The following is a 19,267-nucleotide window of genomic DNA, read 5'->3' as shown; positions in this document are numbered from 1 at the left end:
ATGGGCTTTCAAATTTTGCAACTTTTGTCGAATTTCGAGGCGTGGGCCCGGGGGCCTGGTTTGAGCCGATTTTGGCTATAATTTGGTATTTTTCTTGTGGAATTGATTCTTTTAGCCTATATTGATCGTATTGTATTTCTTGTGGCTAGATTCGGGACGTTTGGAGGCCGATTTGAGAGGCAAAGGCATTGTGGAGTAGGATTTTGCTCGGATTAAGGTAAGTAACAGTCTTAAATCTGGTTTTGAGTGTATGAAACTCGAGAATTTTGTATAACGTGATATTTGGAGGTGACGCACATGCTAAGTGACAGGCGTGCGAGCGTACACCGTGAGGGATTGTGACTCGGTCCGTCTCGTGATACTGTAAAGACGAATAGCCATTGTTATTACTTGTTTTTCCTTGTCTTTGAGCAATTGACTGCCTTTCATGTTAGAAACAACGCATAGGCCATATGATATCACTATTGGGACCCGCAGCAGTCGTATACTTGTTGAATTGACTGCTAATTGTTGTCTTATACTTAGTTACAGTCTTATTGTATGCTATATCTCTATTTTCTCTCATTTCTTGGTGATACTTGTTGTATTCCATGTTTGGGCTGGTTATTATAATATTCTGTGAGCCCGACAGGCTGAAGAGATTAGTGACTGAGATAGGGCCTGAGTGCCGGGTTGAGAGCTATGTGAGATACATTGGATCGGGTTGCACGCTGCAACAATATTCGATCGGGTTGCACGCCGCAACAAGCCTTCGGGCCATATATCGGATCGGGCTGCACGCCACAGCAGTACTTGGATCGGGCTGTACGCCACAACAGTATTTGGATCGGGCTGCACGCCGTAGCAATATATGGATCGGGCGGCATGCCGCAGCAGTATTGGGTCGGGCTGCACGCTGCAGCAATATATAGTGCTTGGGCTGTAGGAGCCCCTCCGAAGTCTGTACACCCCCAATGAGCGTATGTACCTTGATTGTGAGTATTGAGGCTGAGAGCCGAGCGATTGAGCTGTCAAGATAGATGAGTGACAGTAGCCCCTGTGAGGTTGTGTATTGCTTTTATTTATTGATACACATTGTTTCTAGTCATTGTTGTTGTAATGTTTTGAAGGACTTATACTGTTTCGCATGAGCTTGAAATGTTTTGATTTTAAAACACAGGTTTGAAGGCATGTCTAAATTCCTTTACTGAAATTTCTGAAAAGAACTGTATTATGTGTAGCTCGGCTTTGTTTTCTCAGTTTCTTATTTAATTCTGTTATTTACTGAGTTGGAAGTACTCACGTTACTCCCTGCACCTTGTATGCAGATTCAGGTGAGCCCATTCGCAGAGATCATTGAGTCTGTGCGCTTTGGGTTGTCGGAGACTTACGAGGTAGCTGCCGGCGTCCGCAGCCCTTGATTTCTCCTCTATTATTATTATCTTTTCTTTCTGTTTGGGTATTATTGAAACATTGTAAACTTCTACTCTAGTCTGGTTTAGATGCTCGTGACTTAGTGACACCCCAATGTCGGGCTTCCTTTTCTACATTTTTTTTTTCGAGTTGAACTCCTTTGTGAAGGTTTTATAATGAATAACTTTGAAATTATCTTTTAAAAGGAAATATCGAATTGTTTTGGTAATGTGTCGGCTTGCCTAGTACCACGATAGGCGCCATCACAACAGAGTTAGTTTTGGGTCGTGACAAGTTGGTATTAGAGCCTAGGTTACATAGGTCTCACGAGTCATGAGCGGATTTAGTAGAGTGTTGCGGTTCGGTACGGAGACGTCTGTACTTATCTTCGAGAGGCTGTAGAACCTTTAGGAAATCTCACATTCTTAAATTCTTATCATGCGAATCTGTTGATTCTAGTAACTAAACTTCTGTTGTTTCATTCTCTCACAGATTGTGAGGACTCGTACTACCGGTCAGGATGGACATCCACCAGTACCACCAGCCAGGGCCGCGGGAGGTCGAGGTCATGGTAGAGGCCGTGGTAGGGGCAGAGGTGCAACCCGTACAACAGCTGGGGCAGTACCTGCAGACCCGCCAGTTGCCCCAGATCAGGATCAGATTCCAGTTGTTGATGCACTAGCTCAGGCACCACCTGTGCCTATTGTGATTCTAGGCCTTCAGGAGGCCTTAGCTTAGATTCTGGCAGCGTGTACCGGCCTTGCTCAGGTGGTCTCTATCTCAACGGCCGCAACCACTTCTCATGTCGGGGGAGGCACTCTGACTCCCGCCGCTCGCATACCGGAGTAGGTTGTTCAGGGGCTTCAGACACCGGGGGCACCACTAGCCCAACCGGTTGCAACTACTCAGGACTATGTAGTTCCTGCTATGCCTAAGGATGAGCAGCGTAGATTGTAGAGGTTTGGGAGACTCCAGCCTCCATCTTTCAGTGGTGTAGAGGGTGAGGATGCACAGGGTTTCTTAGATAAGTGTTAGAGGATGCTCAGGATAGCAGGTATTCTGGAGACCAGTGGGGTCTCATTCACTAATTTCCAGTTCTCTAGGGCTGCATTCAGTTGGTGGGAGGCTTACGAGAGGTGTAGGCCAGTTGGCACAACACCCCTTACTTGGCAGCAGTTCTCCGTTCTCTTTCTGGAGAAGTTTGTACCTCAGTCCCGCGAAGAGGAGCTGCGTAGACAGTTTGAGCAGCTTCGTCAAGGTGATATGTTTGTGACACAATATGAGATGCGGTTCTCCGAGTTGGCCCGTCATGCGATCTGGTGTGTTCCCACAGACCGAGAGAGGATCAGGAGGTTTATAGATGGCCTCGGTTTTCAGCTTCGGTTGCTTATGACCAGAGAGAGTGTCTGGTGCTACTTTTGATGAGGTTGTCGACATTGCTCGACAGATTGAGATGGTTCACGGTCAGGAGAGGGTTGAGAGGGAGGCCGAGAGGCCTCATGGTCAGGGTGGATTCAGTGGTGCTCCTCATGGGGGTCAGTTCCAGCACGGCAGAGGCAGTCCATTCAGGCATGCTCAGTCAGCTCGCCCAGTTCACCGTGGTGCATCATCGGGCCATGGTTCTCACAGTTCTCATCAGGGCCACTCATCACTTGGTGCCCTTCCAGCCCAGAGTTCGTCCCGTGCTCCATCAGTTCAGGGCTCCTCCATGTCAGGTTCTTCTACCAGTTATCCCGGTGCTAGGGGTTCCCTTCAGTCCCCGTCTCCAGTACCAGGGGGTTGTTTTGAGTGTGGGGAGTTTGGGCATATGTGGAGGCAGTGTCCTCATTATCATGGGGGTCCGCCTCAGCAAAGGAGTCAGCCATTGACTTCAGCACTAGTTACTTCACCACCCGCCTAGCCAGCTAGGGGTGGAGGTCAGTCAGCTAGGGGTGGAGGTCAGTCAGCTAGGGGTCACCCTAGAGGTGGAGGTCGATCAGATGGTGGTCAAGCCCGTTTCTATGCCCTCCCTGCCAGACCAGATGCCATTGCTTCAGATGCTGTGATTACAGGTATTGTTTCAGTTTGCCACCGAGATGCCTCGGTATTATTTGACCCTAGTTCCACATATTCATATGTTTTCTCATATTTTGCTTATTTTTTGGATATGCCTCGTGAGTCTTTAGTTTCATCTGTTCATGTATCTATTCCTGTGGCGATACTATTGTTGTGGACCGCATATATCGGTCATGTGTGGTGACTATTGGGGGTCTGGAGACCCGAGTGGACATTTTGCTGCTCAGTATGGTTGACTTTGATGTGATATTAGGTATGGATTGGTTATCTCCATGTCATGCTGTTCTAGATTGTCACGCTAAGACCGTGACGTTGGCAATGCCGGGATTTTCGAGGGTTGAGTGGAGCGGTTCTATAGATTATGTACCTAGTAGGGTAATTTCATATATGAAGGCTCGGCATATGGTTGAGAAGGGTTACCTATCTTATTTGGTGTTTGTGAGGGATGTTAGTGCAAAGACTCCTGCCATTGATTATGTTCCGGTGGTACGTGATTTTTCGGATGTGTTTCCTGCAGACCTGCCGGGCATGCCGCCTGACAGGGATATTAACTTTGGTATTGATTTGGTGCCGGGCACTCAGCCCATTTCTATTCCACCATATCGTATGGCACCGGCGGACTTGAAGGAATTGAAAGAACAGCTTCAGGAACTCCTTAATAAGGGGTTTATTCGGCCTAGTGTGTCACCTTGGGGTGCACCGGTTCTATTTGTGAAGAAGAAGGATGGTTCCATGAGAATATGCATTGATTATAGACAGTTGAACAAGGTCACAGTCAAGAACAAGTATCATTTGCCTCGTATTGATGATTTGTTTGACCAGCTTCAGGGAGCGAGGGTATTCTCCAAGATTGATTTGAGGTCAGGGTATCACCAACTGGAGATTCAGATATTCTTAAGACAACTTTCAGGACCCGATATGGCCATTATGAATTCTTAGTGATGTCTTTTGGGCTGACCAATGCCCCAGCATCGTTCATGCATTTGATGAACTGTGTATTCCAGCCCTATTTGGACTCATTCGTTATTGTATTCATTGATGACATCCTGGTGTACTCTCGTAGGCGGGAGGAGCATGCTCAGCATCTGAGGATTGTATTACAGAGATTGAGAGAGGAGAAGATTTAAGCAAAGTTCTCCAAGTGTGAGTTTTGTCTCGATTCAGTAGCATTCTTGGGGCACGTGGTGTCGAGTGAGGGTATTCAGGTGGATCCGAAGAAGATAGAGGCGGTGCAGAGTTGGCCTAGACCATCCTCAGCCACGGAGATTAGGAGCTTCCTTGGTTTGGCAGGCTATTACCGTCTCTTTGTGGAGGGATTTTCATCTATTGCATCGCCCTTGACCAAATTGACCCAAAAGGGTGCTCCATTCAGGTGGTTGGATGAGTGTGAGGAGAGCTTTCAGAAGCTCAAGACTACCTTGACCACAACTCTAGTGTTAGTTCTTCCATCAGCTTCAGGTTCTTACACCGTGTATTGTGATGCCTCGAGGGTAGGTATTGGATGTGTTCTGATGCAGGAGGGTAGGGTGATTGCCTATGCCTCGCGCTAGTTGAAGAACCATGAGAAGAACTATCCTGTCCACGATCTTGAGTTAGCAGCCATTGTTCACGCCTTGAAGATTTTGCGTTATTATTTGTATGGGGTTCATTATGAGATCTATACTGATCACCAGATTTGCAGCATGTGTTTAAGCAGAAGGATCTTAATTTGCGTCAGCGGAGATGGTTAGAGCTTCTCAAGGACTATGATATCACTATTTTATACCATCCGGGGAAGGCCAATGTGGTAGCCGATGCCTTGAGTCACCGGGCGGAGAGTTTGGGGAGTTTAGCATATATCCCAGCAGCAGAGAGACCCTTGGCATTGGATGTTCAGGCCCTAGCGAAGCAGCTTGTCAGATTGGATATTTTAGAGCCGAGTCGGGTATTGGCTTGTGTGGTCTCCAGGTCTTCTCTTTATGACCGTGTCAGGGAGCATCAGTATGATGACCCCCACCTGCCTGTTCTTCAGGACAGGGTTCAGCGAGGTGATGCCAATGATGTGACCATTGGTGATGATAGTGTATTGAGGATGCAGGTCCGGATATGTGTGCCTAATGTAGATGGGCTCAGAGAGTTGATTCTTGAGGAGGCCCACAGCTCGCGGTATTCCATCCATCCGGGTGCCGTGAAGATGTACCAGGATTTGAGGCAGCACTATTGGTGGAGGCAGATGAAGAAGGATATAGTTGGGTTTATGGCTCGGTGTCTCAACTGTCATCAGGTTAAGTATGAACATCAGAGACCGGGTGTCTTGCTTCAGAGGTTAGAGATCCCAGAGTGGAAGTGGGAGTGAATCACTATAGACTTCGTAGTTGGGCTCCCACGAACTTCAAGGAAGTTCGATGCTATTTGGGTGATTGTGGATCAACTGATCAAGTCCGCGCACTTCATTCCAGTTGGTACCACTAACTCTTCAGAGCGGTTGGCGGAGATTTACATCCGAGAGATTGTTCGCCTGCATGGTGTCCCCGTTTCCATCATTTCAAATAGGAGCACTCAGTTTACATCACAGTTTTGGAGGGCCGTGCAGCGAGAGTTGGGTACTCAGGTTGAGTTGAGCACAACTTTTCACCCTCAGACGGATGGAAAGTCCGAGCGCACTATTCAGATATTGGAGGACATGTTGCGCGCTTGTGTCATTGACTTTGGGGGTTCATGGGACCAATTTTTGCTGCTCGCGGAGTTTGCATATAATAACAGTTATCAGTCGAGTATTCAGATGGCTCCGTACGAAGCTTTATATGGGAGGAGGTGTAGATCTCCAGTAGGATGGTTTGAGCCAGGTGAGGCTAGGCTCTTGGGTACAGACTTGGTCCAGGATGCATAGATAAGGTGAAATTGATTCAGGAGCGGCATCGCATGATGCAGTCTAGATAGAAGATCTATGCGGACAGGAAGGTCCGTGATGTGTCTTTTATGATTGGGGAGAAGGTTTTGTTGAAGGTATCACCCATGAAGGGCGTTATGAGGTTTGGGAAGAGGGGCAAGTTGAGCCCCCGGTTCATTGGGCCTTTTGAGGTGCTTCAGAGGATAGGGGAGGTGGCTTATAAGCTTGCCATGCCACCCAACTTGTCAAGTGTGCACCCAGTGTTTCATGTTTTCATGCTCCGGAAGTATATTGGAGATCCGTCCCATGTTTTGGACTTCAGCACGGTTCGGTTGGAGGGTGATATGACTTATGATGTGGAGACGGTGGCCATTTTGGATCGGCAGGTTTGAAAGTTGAGGTCAAAGGACATAGTTTCAGTGAAGGTGCAGTGGAGAGGTCGGCCTATGGAGGAGACCACCTGGGAGACCGAGCGGGAGATGCGGAGCAGATATCCACACCTATTTGACACTCCAGGTATGTTTCTAGACCCGTTTGAGAACGAACAGTTATTTAAGATGGAGGGGGGATGTAACGACCCGGTCGGTCATTTCGAGAGTTATAGCCCTGTTTTCCCCATTTGTTTGCTTCCTTCTATGCCTTTCAGCTATATTATGATATATCGGGTTAGTTGGTTCGGGTCTGGAGTGGGTTCGGAGTGGATTGAGACACTTAGTCTCTAAAGTAGAAGCTTAAGTGGGAAAAGTTTACCGGACATTGACTTATGTGTAAATGACCTCAAATTTGAATTTTGACGGTTCCGTTAGCTCTGTTAGGTGATTTTGGACTTAGGAGCGCGTCCGGAATGTGATTTGGAGGTCCGTAGTGGAAGTAGGCTTGAATTGGCAAAAAGTTGGAAACTTTGGCGATTTCGGTCGGCAGTGGAAAATTTGATATCGGGATCGGGATGGATTTCCGGAAGTTGGAGTAGGTTCATGGTGTCATTTGTGATGTGTGTGTAAAATTTTAGGTCATTCGGACATGGTTTGGTTGGTTTGAGCATCGGTTGTCGAATTTGGAAGTTTAGAAGTTCTTAGGCTTGAATCTGAGGGTAATTTGGTATTTTGATGTTGTTTTGAGTGATTCGAAGGCTCGACTAAGTTTGTATATTGTTATATGACTTGATGGTATGATTGGTTGAGGTCCCGAGGGGCTCGGGGTGATTCCGGGTGGTTAACGGATTGTTTGAAGTTGGAAAAATGCAGCTGATGCTGCTGCTACTGGTATTTCCGCACCTACGGATGAGGAGCCGCAGGTGCGAGGTCGCAGGCACGCACGGGAGTTCGTAGGAGCGGACGGAGTTAAAGTAGGCTGGGTCCACAGGTGCATAGGGGAGGTCGCATCTTCGGGTCCGCAGATGCGGATAGGAAGCGAAAGTGAGGAGGTCAGGCAGCGTCCGCAGATGCGAGGTCTTTTTCGCACCTGCGTGGTCGCAGATGCAGATATGGAGCGCAGGTGTGAAATTGGAGGAATTAATGATTTTTCGCTGGTGCGGAGTTTGTTGCCCAGATGCGGCACCGCAGGTGCGCATATTTGGCCGCAGGTGCGGAAGCCCTGGGCAGAAAGTATAAAAAGAACACTTCGCTAATTTTGGTTCATTTCCACCATTTTCATGTCGGATTTTGGAGCTTTTGGAGTGATTTTGAAGAGAGATTCAAGGGGCTTTCATTGAGGTAAGTTGCTCGAGCTCCAATACTCCTATCTATGGTGATTTCCCATTATTTTATCAACTAATTAGTGGAATTTTGGGGTGAAAATAAGGGGTTAGGGCTTGGGATTTTGGAGAGTTTAATTTAAGGATTTGAGGTATCAATCGGTGTCGTATTTTGATAAATTTCGTATGTATGGACTTGTGAGTTAATGTGCTTTCAAGTTTTGTAACTTTTGTCGGATTTCGAGGCGTGGGCTCGGGGGCCCGGTTTGAGCCGATTTCGGATTTTGGCTATAATTTGATATTTTTCTTGTGGAATTGATTCCTTTAGCCTATATTGATCGTATTGTATTGCTTGTGGCTAGATTCGAGATGTTTGGAGGCCGATTTGAGAGGTAAAGGCATTGCGGAGCAGGATTTTGCTCGGATTAAGGTAAGTAATAGTCTTAAATCTAGTTTTGAGGGTATGAAACCCCGAGAATTTCGTATAATGTGATATTTGGAGGTGACGCACATGCTAGGTGACAGGCATGCAAGCGTGCACCATGAGGGATTGTGACTTGGTCTGTCCCGTGATACTGTAAAGTCGAATAGCCATTGTTATTACTTATTTTTCCTTGTCTTTGAGCAATTGACTGCCTTTCATGTTTGAAACCATGCTTAGGCCATATGATATCACTATTGGGACCCGCAACGATCGTATACTTGTTGAATTGACTGCTAATTGCTGTTTTGTACTCAGTCACAGTCTTATTGTGTGTTATATCTCTGTTTCCTCTCATTTCTTGTTGATACTTGTTATATTCCCTGTTTGGGCTAGTTATTATAATATTCTGTGAGCCTGAGGGGCTGAAGAGGTTAGTGACTGAGATAGGGCCTGAGTACCGGGTTGAGAGATATGTGAGATACATTGGATCGGGCTGCACGCCGCAACAGTACTTGGATCATGCTGCACACCGCAACAGTACTTGGATCGGACTGCATGCCACAGCAATATATAGCTCTTGGGCTATAGGAGCCCCTCCGGAGTCTGTACACCCCCAGTGAGCACAGGTACCTTAATTGTGAGTATTGAGGCTGAGAGCCGAGCGATTGAGCTGTCGAGATAGATGAGTGACAGTAGCCCCTGTGAGGCTGTGTATTGCTTTTATTTATTGATGCACATTGTTGCTAGTCATTGCTGTTGTAATGTCTTGAAGGACTTATACTGTTTCGCATGAGCTTGAAACGTTTTGATTTTAAAACACCGGTTTGAAGACATGACTAAATTCCTTTACTGAAATCTCTGAAAAGAACTGTATTATGTGTAGTTCGGGTTTGTTTTCTCAGTTCCTTATTTAATTCTGTTACTTACTGAGTTGAAAGTACTCACGTTACTCCCTTCACCTTGTATGTAGATGCAGGTGAGGCCGTTCGCAGAGATCATTGAGTCCGTGCGCTTTGGGTTGTCGGAAACTTACGAGATAGCTGCCGGCGTCCGCAACCCTTGATTTCTGCTCTATTATTATCTTTTGTTTCTGTTTGGGTATTATTGGAACATTGTAAACTCTGATTCTAGTCTGGTTTAGATGCTCATGACTTAGTGACACCCCAATGTCGGACTTTCTTTTCCGCATTTTTTTTATTTCGAGTTGAACTCCTTTGTGAAGGTTTTATAATGAATAACTTTGAAATTATCTCTTTAAAAGATATATCGAATTGTTTTGGTAATGTGTCATCTTGCCTAGTACCACGATAGGCGCCATCATGACAGAGTTAGTTTTGGGTCGTGACATTTAGGTCCCCAAAATTTTTCAATAATGGATCTTATGATTTTATTTCAAGTTAGACAATATTAAAATTTGCAAAAAAATAAATACAAAAAACCTCGGACGAAAGAAAGAAAAAAAGAAAGAAAGAGAGAGAGATTGTCAACTCTTTAACACTAAAATATTTTAGAACTTTGAATTAAATTACTTAAATCTTCATATTAGTAAATATATTTTTTTATAACAATATCAAAGGTAACATATTAAAAATACATGTCTAACATCTTATTTATTTAAGTTAGCACTTACTAATATAAACAATAATAATAATACTACTATATGAAGTTAAAGGCTTTATCATTTAAAAATGTAATACTATAAATATAAAGTATGAAAAAAATGGCAACACTAACTTTTTTCTGCATATGTGTGTGTATATGTACTAATAAAAAAAGTATAAGATCTCTTATTAAAATTTGGCTTTAGGCCACTAGTTCTATGGAGCCGCCCTTGTGTCCATCCAAGCCATCCAATGTAGAATTTTTCCCTTACGGACGTTACCGTTGTCTCTTTACTATTGGTTCCTACTTGGATTCCTTGCCATTCACCTGTACGACTAAGGAGATTGTTGCAACAATTTGCTTCTTATATCCCGAAGTGACCCGCCCAGTATCTAGTTTGTAATCCAACTGCGAGGCAAAATGCATCCAAAGCATCAAAATTCCAACTTGGTGGACTCTTCATTGTTTTTTGATCCAGATGAGTCGTTAGAATACAAGATTATTCGATTCGTTAACTCTGCTGAAAAAATCCACTATAAGGCTTCTGGACGTTTTTCCTTTTGAGACAGGAGAATGGATTGAGTACAAACTTCCTCGATCTTGAGCCTAAGGTTTCTGGAATTGGATGGCTTAAGAGCTCAGTGTATCTGGATGAAGTTTTGTACATGATGGTTTCCTCATTCGTATTGGCATAAAATCTAACCCTAATTTTGCTAATTTGAATGCTTGGGCTACCATTGAGTTCCCAGATCAGTAGGAGTATGTAGGATCTATTGGAGCATCACGAGGCCATCTTTATTATTTCAATCGGAATGCATCTGACTTTCTTCTTTGGATCCTGGAGAATAAGAATGGTATTCAATGGGTTTTGAAGCATAGTATAAGCATATATAGTTTGCTTCACACTTCTTCGAGCGAATATTACTACATGTTGGGAGATAAGGTTTGGTCAACCATTCACCCTTGTGTCCTTCTTCCCGATTCGGAGAAAATTCTTCTTCTGGAAACTCCTTAATTTTGGGTAACTTATAAGTTTAAATACAAGTCCTTTAATTGATATGATACAAGAATGAAGGGTTGTGAAACAAGAAGATTAGGACAATCTTTTTCTTACTTGCGAAGTCTTGTTGTACTCAATAGTATCATCAATAAGCATCCACGATCATCTTCTCAATCAGTAAGTTTTAACTTATTTATCAACTTACATATGTAGTAACTATGTTTACCAGCTATTATTAGGTTCAGTCTTCAAACACCCTCATCCTTATCTCTTTTGTTTTCTTTTCTTTTTGTTGCAAAGACTTCGATTAAAAGACTGACATTTTTATCGTTGACACATTTGTTCAAGTAGAATTAAGTTCGACATTTTTATCGTCGACATATTTGTAAATTTTTGTCATTGTGCATGGGTATGCCGCATGCATTCATGCTGCCAAATTGACCAAATTTCTGATCTGGCCTTTAGTTCACCTGTTCAAAGTGTAAGATTGATAATAGCTAGCCCCCCAAAACTTTGGTTTAACAGTAAGAGCTTATCGAGTGATGTGTGGGTTAGGTGCACGTAGGGGTAGGAAACGAACGGGTCAGATTGGATTTGAGCGGGTTGAAATTGATAATTCAAAAACGGATAGAATATTTTTTTCGGACCTATATTTAATATGAATAAAAAGTAGATTTTTAATTTGGGAGACTTCTTAGTCTCCCAAACTTAAGAAACCCCAAATTTGAGTCCTTGCAAAGGTAAAAATTAAACTCATTGGTTATTCATATTTTAAGTGGATAATATGAATCATTATCTATATTCGATCCATTTTTAAAAAAGTTCATTATTCAATCCATTTTTTAGTGGATAATATGAATGGATAACTATATTTTATTATGAGATCGAATATATGGACAAAAGTCTGGTATTTAAGTGAATAAGTAGAGGAGTATTGAAGCATTATTCATTGAGTTTCGAACCATATACCTCCTCCGGAATTTCTCGATCATAGAAAAGTGCAAGATTGATAATACCAAAACCACTAAGAAAGAGCAAAATCTATGACACTTTAAGCAATCTTATTCTGATCGATCGGATTTCGAAAATTATTCACTTAGTGTCTCCTAGAATTGATGATAGAAATTGGTGCTCGAAGTGTCTGCTAATGTTGCGAAGGACGTCTGTTTAGGGGAACCATGTTTTCATTTATTTCTATAATATAACTTATCTGTGCATTGAAATTAATATTAATTTATTACTTCCTTAGCAAAATTAACATGAATTCACTTAAGCGTACAATGTGCCACTGTGGGTTATCCACATTAAGCATTGTCTCTTGGACATCTGTGGGAAACTGTTTTTTTTTTTTTAGCTCCGATTTGCATAAGATCTTTGTTCAGTTTAAGTTACAAGGTTTCTTATATTAAATCTCTAAATACTTTTTCCTAATTAAGTAATAAACTCATTCACGGACATTTTTTTAAAATTAATATATCTCTTCTGCGATAATCTTTACATTGTTTATTGCCACCCTCTTCAGGATATAGAGCCTATATGTGCAACGAGGAGCATGCCTTAACGATACTAGTATTGAAGCGCCAGTTAAGCGAGGCAAAGCGCATAGCATGAGCTTCACCTAGCTTTAACGTTTAAATATGCCTGAGATGAGCCTTTAACAATACTTGTTTATTATGTAACTTTGTTATTCTGTACTTTCATACCACTCATGTCTGATGAATGAGTTGAAAGTTGTCACGACCTCACATTCCCTCCGCAAGATGTAGTGATGGCACCTAGTCTCTGAGACTAGGTAAGCCGATTACTATAACAATTAAAACAGATTTTAACAATGATAATTTGAGACAGAGTTTAATATGAATACCGAAACAAAGCATAATAAGCCTACGCGGCAATAATCATAACAACCTCCTAAGACTGGTAATAAAGAGTCACGAACTCAAGCTAAATACATGAAATGATCTCAAAGATCGAAATACAATATTGTTCAATGACAAGCTGACAGTAAGAAAAGATTCCAAGGGACTGCGACGACCAAGCAGCTCTACCTTGAATTCTCGCGATGAACAAGCTAACTATACCCGAGTTCGATATATCCAATATCTGACTCTGCACAAAAATATGCAGAAGTATAGTATGAGCACACCACGGTCGGTACCCAGTAAGTATCAAGACTAACCTCGGTGGAGTAGTGACGAGGTACGAGTCAAGACACTCACTAGACAAAATAACCGGTGCAGTAAAGAAGTAGAAAGCTAATAATAGAAAGCAGAAATCAGTAAATAGCAACAAGAATCAACAAGTGATATAAACAGTAAAGCAATAAGAACATCGTTAAGTATCATTGAAACCAAATAAGGAACACCAAGGACAACCAATTAATCAAGCCGTTCTAATATAAGTTTCACAATGAAATCACTCTGTGATACCCCATCTCATAATTAAAAGTCACGGGTCTCAACCCATCATCCTATGCTCACGACACTTTGTGCCCACATTTCAAATCATAACCGCACAGACAACTCACGTGCCAATATTTCAATCTCCCCGGCATGATCACAAGCTCACATTCACAATCTGTCCGGCGTGGTCACAGGCTCACAATCACAATCCGCCAGATGTGATCACATGCTCAATATCACAATCTGCCCAGCGTAGTCACTTGCTTAATATCAACATGAAAACAGATAATACAAGAATGCATGGGCATGACCAATAAATGTCAAGTTCCATACTCCTTAGCTAGTATAGGTGACATGCTACGGTGTGTGCTTGTACGAGTGTACTATTGTAGCCCACGTCAACAAGTAATGTCAAAGACATTGAGTAGCTCATCGAAGCAACAAAACAAGTCACGCAAGGTGTATGACATGCAAATGGAAAAACACATAATCACACGAAAATCACCAACACAATGTCCCCAAGCCATCACACATCATCCCTGACATCGCCACCCTTATCTCTCTGATAGCCACCCGTATCACTCTGCCCTAACAATATTACTAGTCACCCTTATCACTCACTATAATATCCACCCTTATCGCTCCGTCCGGACAACAACACAAGAGCCACCCGTATCACTCCGTACATTCAACAACATTGTGATGCCACCTTTATGCCCCGCGTAACAACAATGGTGAAATGTCATCCTTATACTACGCATAACAACAACCAAACCATACAACCATGCACATGTGCTAACATCACAACAACACGACATATCAACTCGTATCACAAGTGTCCATAGGCCACAACCTTTCCAAATATCCAACAATAATAATATTTCAACAACAAATAGCCCACGGCTCAACACAATGTGCATAGAATCTCGATAATAATAAAATGAACGGGAAAGTAACTAAATAAGAAACAACACCCCCTTTAAATACAACTTCAATTAAAATAGATTAATGGCTTTCGATAACCTCAATTCTAATTAATTGTTTAAGGATAAACTCAGTAGTGAAAGTAACTCCATGAAATGGCACACTTCGGATTCTAGTGTATGAATTAGGCTAACAATGAAGGAGATGGCACGAACTAATACTGCGTATAAATGCATTTGAATAACCCGGCAACAAAAGGATATCATGTACAACAATTTCAACTAAGAGTAACTCAACAATAAAAGAAATCACATAATGATAAAAACGATATCAATTTCAAATAAAGCATATAAGAGCAAACTCGAGAAGTAAAGAACGTGACATGCAACGACAACTTCAAATAAAGCATGTGATAGTAGATATGACAAATAAAAGATACAACATGTGATAACAATTCCAAATAAATACATGAAAGATCATTTTCTCCCATTCAAATCACTAATTTAATGTTAAAAACAAAGATGTAATCATGAAATATAACCAATTCCGGATAAAGAACACTTACCCCAATTCAAACAGTAAAGAACCCCTCCAAAATCGCCCAAAACCGAGGTCTACAACACAAGATATATGATAAAAATGGCCAAACCCTCGAGCTATAATGATGTTGCCTAGGGATTCTGCATTTACAGACCAAAAATGCACAGATGCGCACTCGCTTTTGCGAGCCAATACACTTACTAAGTCCAGAACGCGCACCTGTGAAAAAGGGACACCGCAGAAGCACCAAAAACTCCGTAGAAGTGGACGACCATCTGAAGCCTCTATTTCGCATCTGCTATCATTATTCCGCAAATGTGATATCGCACTTGCGGTTCCTTACTCGTAGAAGCGGAAGACCTGAACAACCCCAACGTCGCAAAAGCGAGCCAAATTCTGTAGAAGCGGCCCCGCACCTGCACTCCAAAATGCGCAGATGCGACGCACCAAAACCAGACTTTCCAAAAACACGAAAATAATCTGAAACTCATCCAAAACAAACTCGGGGCCTCCGGGACCTCGTCCGAACATAAAAACAAGTTCCATAACATAATGCGGACCTGCCCGAGGCCTCAAATCACATCAAACAACATCAAAACTACGAATCGCACCTCAAATCGAACTTAATGAATTTATGAACTTTTAACTTCTACAACTCGCGCCAAATCATATCAAATCAATCCGGAATAACCTCAAATTTGGCATGCAAGTCCAAAATGACATAACAGAGCTATTCCAACTCTCAAAATCGCAATCCGAGCCCGATATCCACAAAGTCAACTCCCGGTCAAACCTCTCAATCTTCCAAACCTTCAACTTTCCAATTTTTGCCAAAATGCATCAAATCAACCTACGGACCTCCAAATCTAAATCCGGGCATACGCCTAAGTCCAAAATCACCATTCTAGAGTCGTCTACACAAAAGTCAAACTCCGGTCAACTCTTTTACTTAAGCTTCTAAAACAAGAATCATCCTTCCAAATCAATCCTGAATCAACCAAAAATCGGACTTGACCATACACGCAAGTCATAATACATGATACGAAGCTGCTCGAGACCTTAAGCCACCGAACGTGACGCTAATTCTCAAAACTACCGGTCGGGTCGTTACATTATTCCCCTCTTAAACAAATGTCCGTCCTCGAACGTGCCAAGAACCATTCCGAAGTCATCAAGTCACTAAATAAACTCACCATACATATACTCGCGGGTGATCCCACGTCACCCCAATCCACATAGGCCCGACAACACCATCTCAACTAAAACTTATTCCTCCCACCCATACTAATAAGCCTTAGAACCAAAATTTTCACCATGCGATCATTTCCCAACGACCCGATTCCCACATCAACACACGGTATCAGCCTCAACCAGCTGCAACAACTCATGCCTACACCCACGAGGTACAACCACATGACGTAACACATCATACATATTCCCATAACAATATCTCTGACCAGCATAGTTGCCATAATCACATCCAGCACCAGCAATTAACCTCATATCAACTAGAACCTTATTCCAAACCTTCACAACACTGACAATGATGCAAGGAACATGAAGATCCCATAACCATTCATTCAAATCAACAAGTCATATCTAACACCACCTGGGCACACACCCCGCAAGCTAAAACCCAATAAGCACAACGTGAATATGACTGAATATTGAAAGAGAATCACATAAGAGAATCATCAAGCAAGCCCGACATGCACAACTACCTATTATTATCATACTACGAATCAATTCAACAAGGAAGAATCAAAACATATGAACTAATCACGAGGATCTTATCATAATATAACTTCACCGCAACATGCAGCCTGTTTCAAACATATCGCATGAAAATGTGAGGATCCCATCCTCAGCTCTGAATCACAAGTAGAACACACATTATACCAACTGAAACCTTCCACTAATTCAATTCTGCGAGACAAAATTGCAACACGTAACGAACTCCCCATACTGGTAGAGCATCTAAATCACAAATTATAACCAAACCATCTAGAAATCATATCAAAACCTACTGTAGTGAGTAACAAAAAGTCACTTCTAGTCTCATAGCTCTCAATAGTGAACAAAACAAAATGATAGACATGGGCTACCACTATAGAATCTCCAACAGGGGTAAACACATAAATAGAGTACAAAATCAAGAAACTCACCCATATGTAAAGCAAGATATGATGACTCACCTCAATAAGCAGAACCGAATCAAAATAAGGATGATGATCCTCTATAACAAATCGAAACCATACCTGTAATGACACCATCTGGTGCAGCGGTCTCAACCCTACTATAGAAAGCATATCAACGGGCCGGGCCTCCCCCTCTAGGGAGACGTCAACCCGCCTGTCCTCCACCCCTAACTAATTGTGCATATGGAGTAGTAACTGGAATGAGGATCGTAGCCTGAGTGCTCTGATGAAATCTGCCCCTACTGAGTCTGGGACAATCTCTCATGATGTGCCTAGTATCACCACACTCATAACAACCCTTCTGCAAGCGTGACTGCTCGTATTGAGTCTGTGCCGGATATTTGGAATAACTGTTGTAGGAACCCCGTGCCGGTGGTGCACTTAAGTACCCTAACTAACTGGAGCACCACGAGTAGTCTGAAGTGCGAACTGGACCGGCCGAATGCCCGAGCCTCTGCCTTGATGGGTCATAGCTGAAGAGTAGAATCCACTTAACCCTCCAGAACCTCGAAACCTCTTGGTCTCCTTATCCTCCCTCTCCTCACCCCGAATACGCTCTAACATCCTCACAATCTCCACCACCTTCTGAAATGGAGTATCAATCTGCAGCTCTCGAGCCATGCTAAATATAAGATCATAACCGAGCCCCTCAATAAATCTGCAGACTCACTCTCTAACTGTAGGAATCAAAGTAGGTGCATGACGGGATAACTCACTGAACATGATGGCATACTCTGACATCGTCATGGTGCCTTGATACAGCTGCTCAAACTCTGCACGCCACGCATCTCGGAGGGTCTAGGGAACAAACTCCCTCAAAGACATCTCTAAAAATTGAGCCCAAATAGGTGGTGCTGCATCGACTGGTCTACCCTCCTCATAAACTTGTCACCACTAATACGGTGCCTCCGATAGCTGAAATGTAGTAAAAGCAACTCCGCTCACCTTCACAATCCCCATGGTGCGGAGAATACGATGATACTTCTCTAGAAAGACCTATGTATCCTCGATATTTGTGCCACTAAAAGTAGGTGGACTATACCTTTTGAACCTCTCAAGCCTCTTCTGCTCCTCCTCTGATGCCCCTAGCCTAACCTCAAACTGAACCGGAATAACAAGCTGTACCAGCACCATACCCGAAACATGACCAATGTAAGATCGCTGCTCTAGAGTACGGGTGGTGAGCGTCTGAGCTCCTCTCCTAATCTGCGAAGTAATTGGTGCAACAGAGATCAATCCCGCCTGAGCCAATATAACAAATATGCTCACGAACTGTGCTAAAGTCTCCTGAAGTACGGGGGATAACAGGCGCCTTCGGTGCCTATCCCCCAACCAGAGCTACTAGCAGCTCCTAACTACTGCTCTAGTAGGTGCTCTAGCTGTGGCACGTGCCCTTCATCGGCCTTTACCTTGGCCCCGGACTCTCGCGGCTCTAGCAGGGTGCGCGGGTGTTTGCTCAGCTGATCCGGTAGCGCGTGTCCTCACCACCTGTGACAGAATAGAGATATAAAGGCTCAAACTTCAAAATCAACATATCCGCATGACATGAATAAAAGAAGTGGAAATTTTACTAATAGTTATGTATCCTCTCGAAGATAAGTACAAACATCTCCGTACTAATCCACAAGACTCTACTAAACTTGTTTGTGACACGTAGAACCTATGAACCCAGAGCTATGATACCAACTTGTCATGACCCCAAACTCCCTTCATAGGATGTCGTGATGTTGCCCAAATTCATACCACTGAATGGGTTAGTGCAGCGGTCGATGCAATTATAATTACCCACGTGAGTCGGGGTCGATTCCACATAGAGCTTATATTGGAGTAGATATATATCTAGACTAGGTGTATGACGTGTCCAAATTGAACTTCCACATAATTGGTTGTTTCTTCCTACTTATAAAATGTATACTATTGTTTGTAAATGAAAAGCTAAGGAATGATATTTTTGGTATTGTTGTTTTTCAAGTTGATAAAAGATCTAGGGTCATGACTTCCACCTAGGTGGTTACCTAACGGATTGAGGGCTTTAGGGCAGGTTTGATTGATTGGGGTATAATATAGCCATCACACATAATTATCCACTTTATACCTCTCGGTAGTTTGAGTGATTTTGCCCAATTTGGCTTTCTCAAGTACAAATGGGTAATTCACAAAACTAATGA

The sequence above is a fragment of the Nicotiana tabacum genome, chromosome 2 (genome assembly GCF_000715075.1).
Source record: "Nicotiana tabacum cultivar K326 chromosome 2, ASM71507v2, whole genome shotgun sequence".
Taxonomy (NCBI): domain Eukaryota; kingdom Viridiplantae; phylum Streptophyta; class Magnoliopsida; order Solanales; family Solanaceae; genus Nicotiana; species Nicotiana tabacum.
This window is presented reverse-complemented; position numbering follows the sequence as displayed.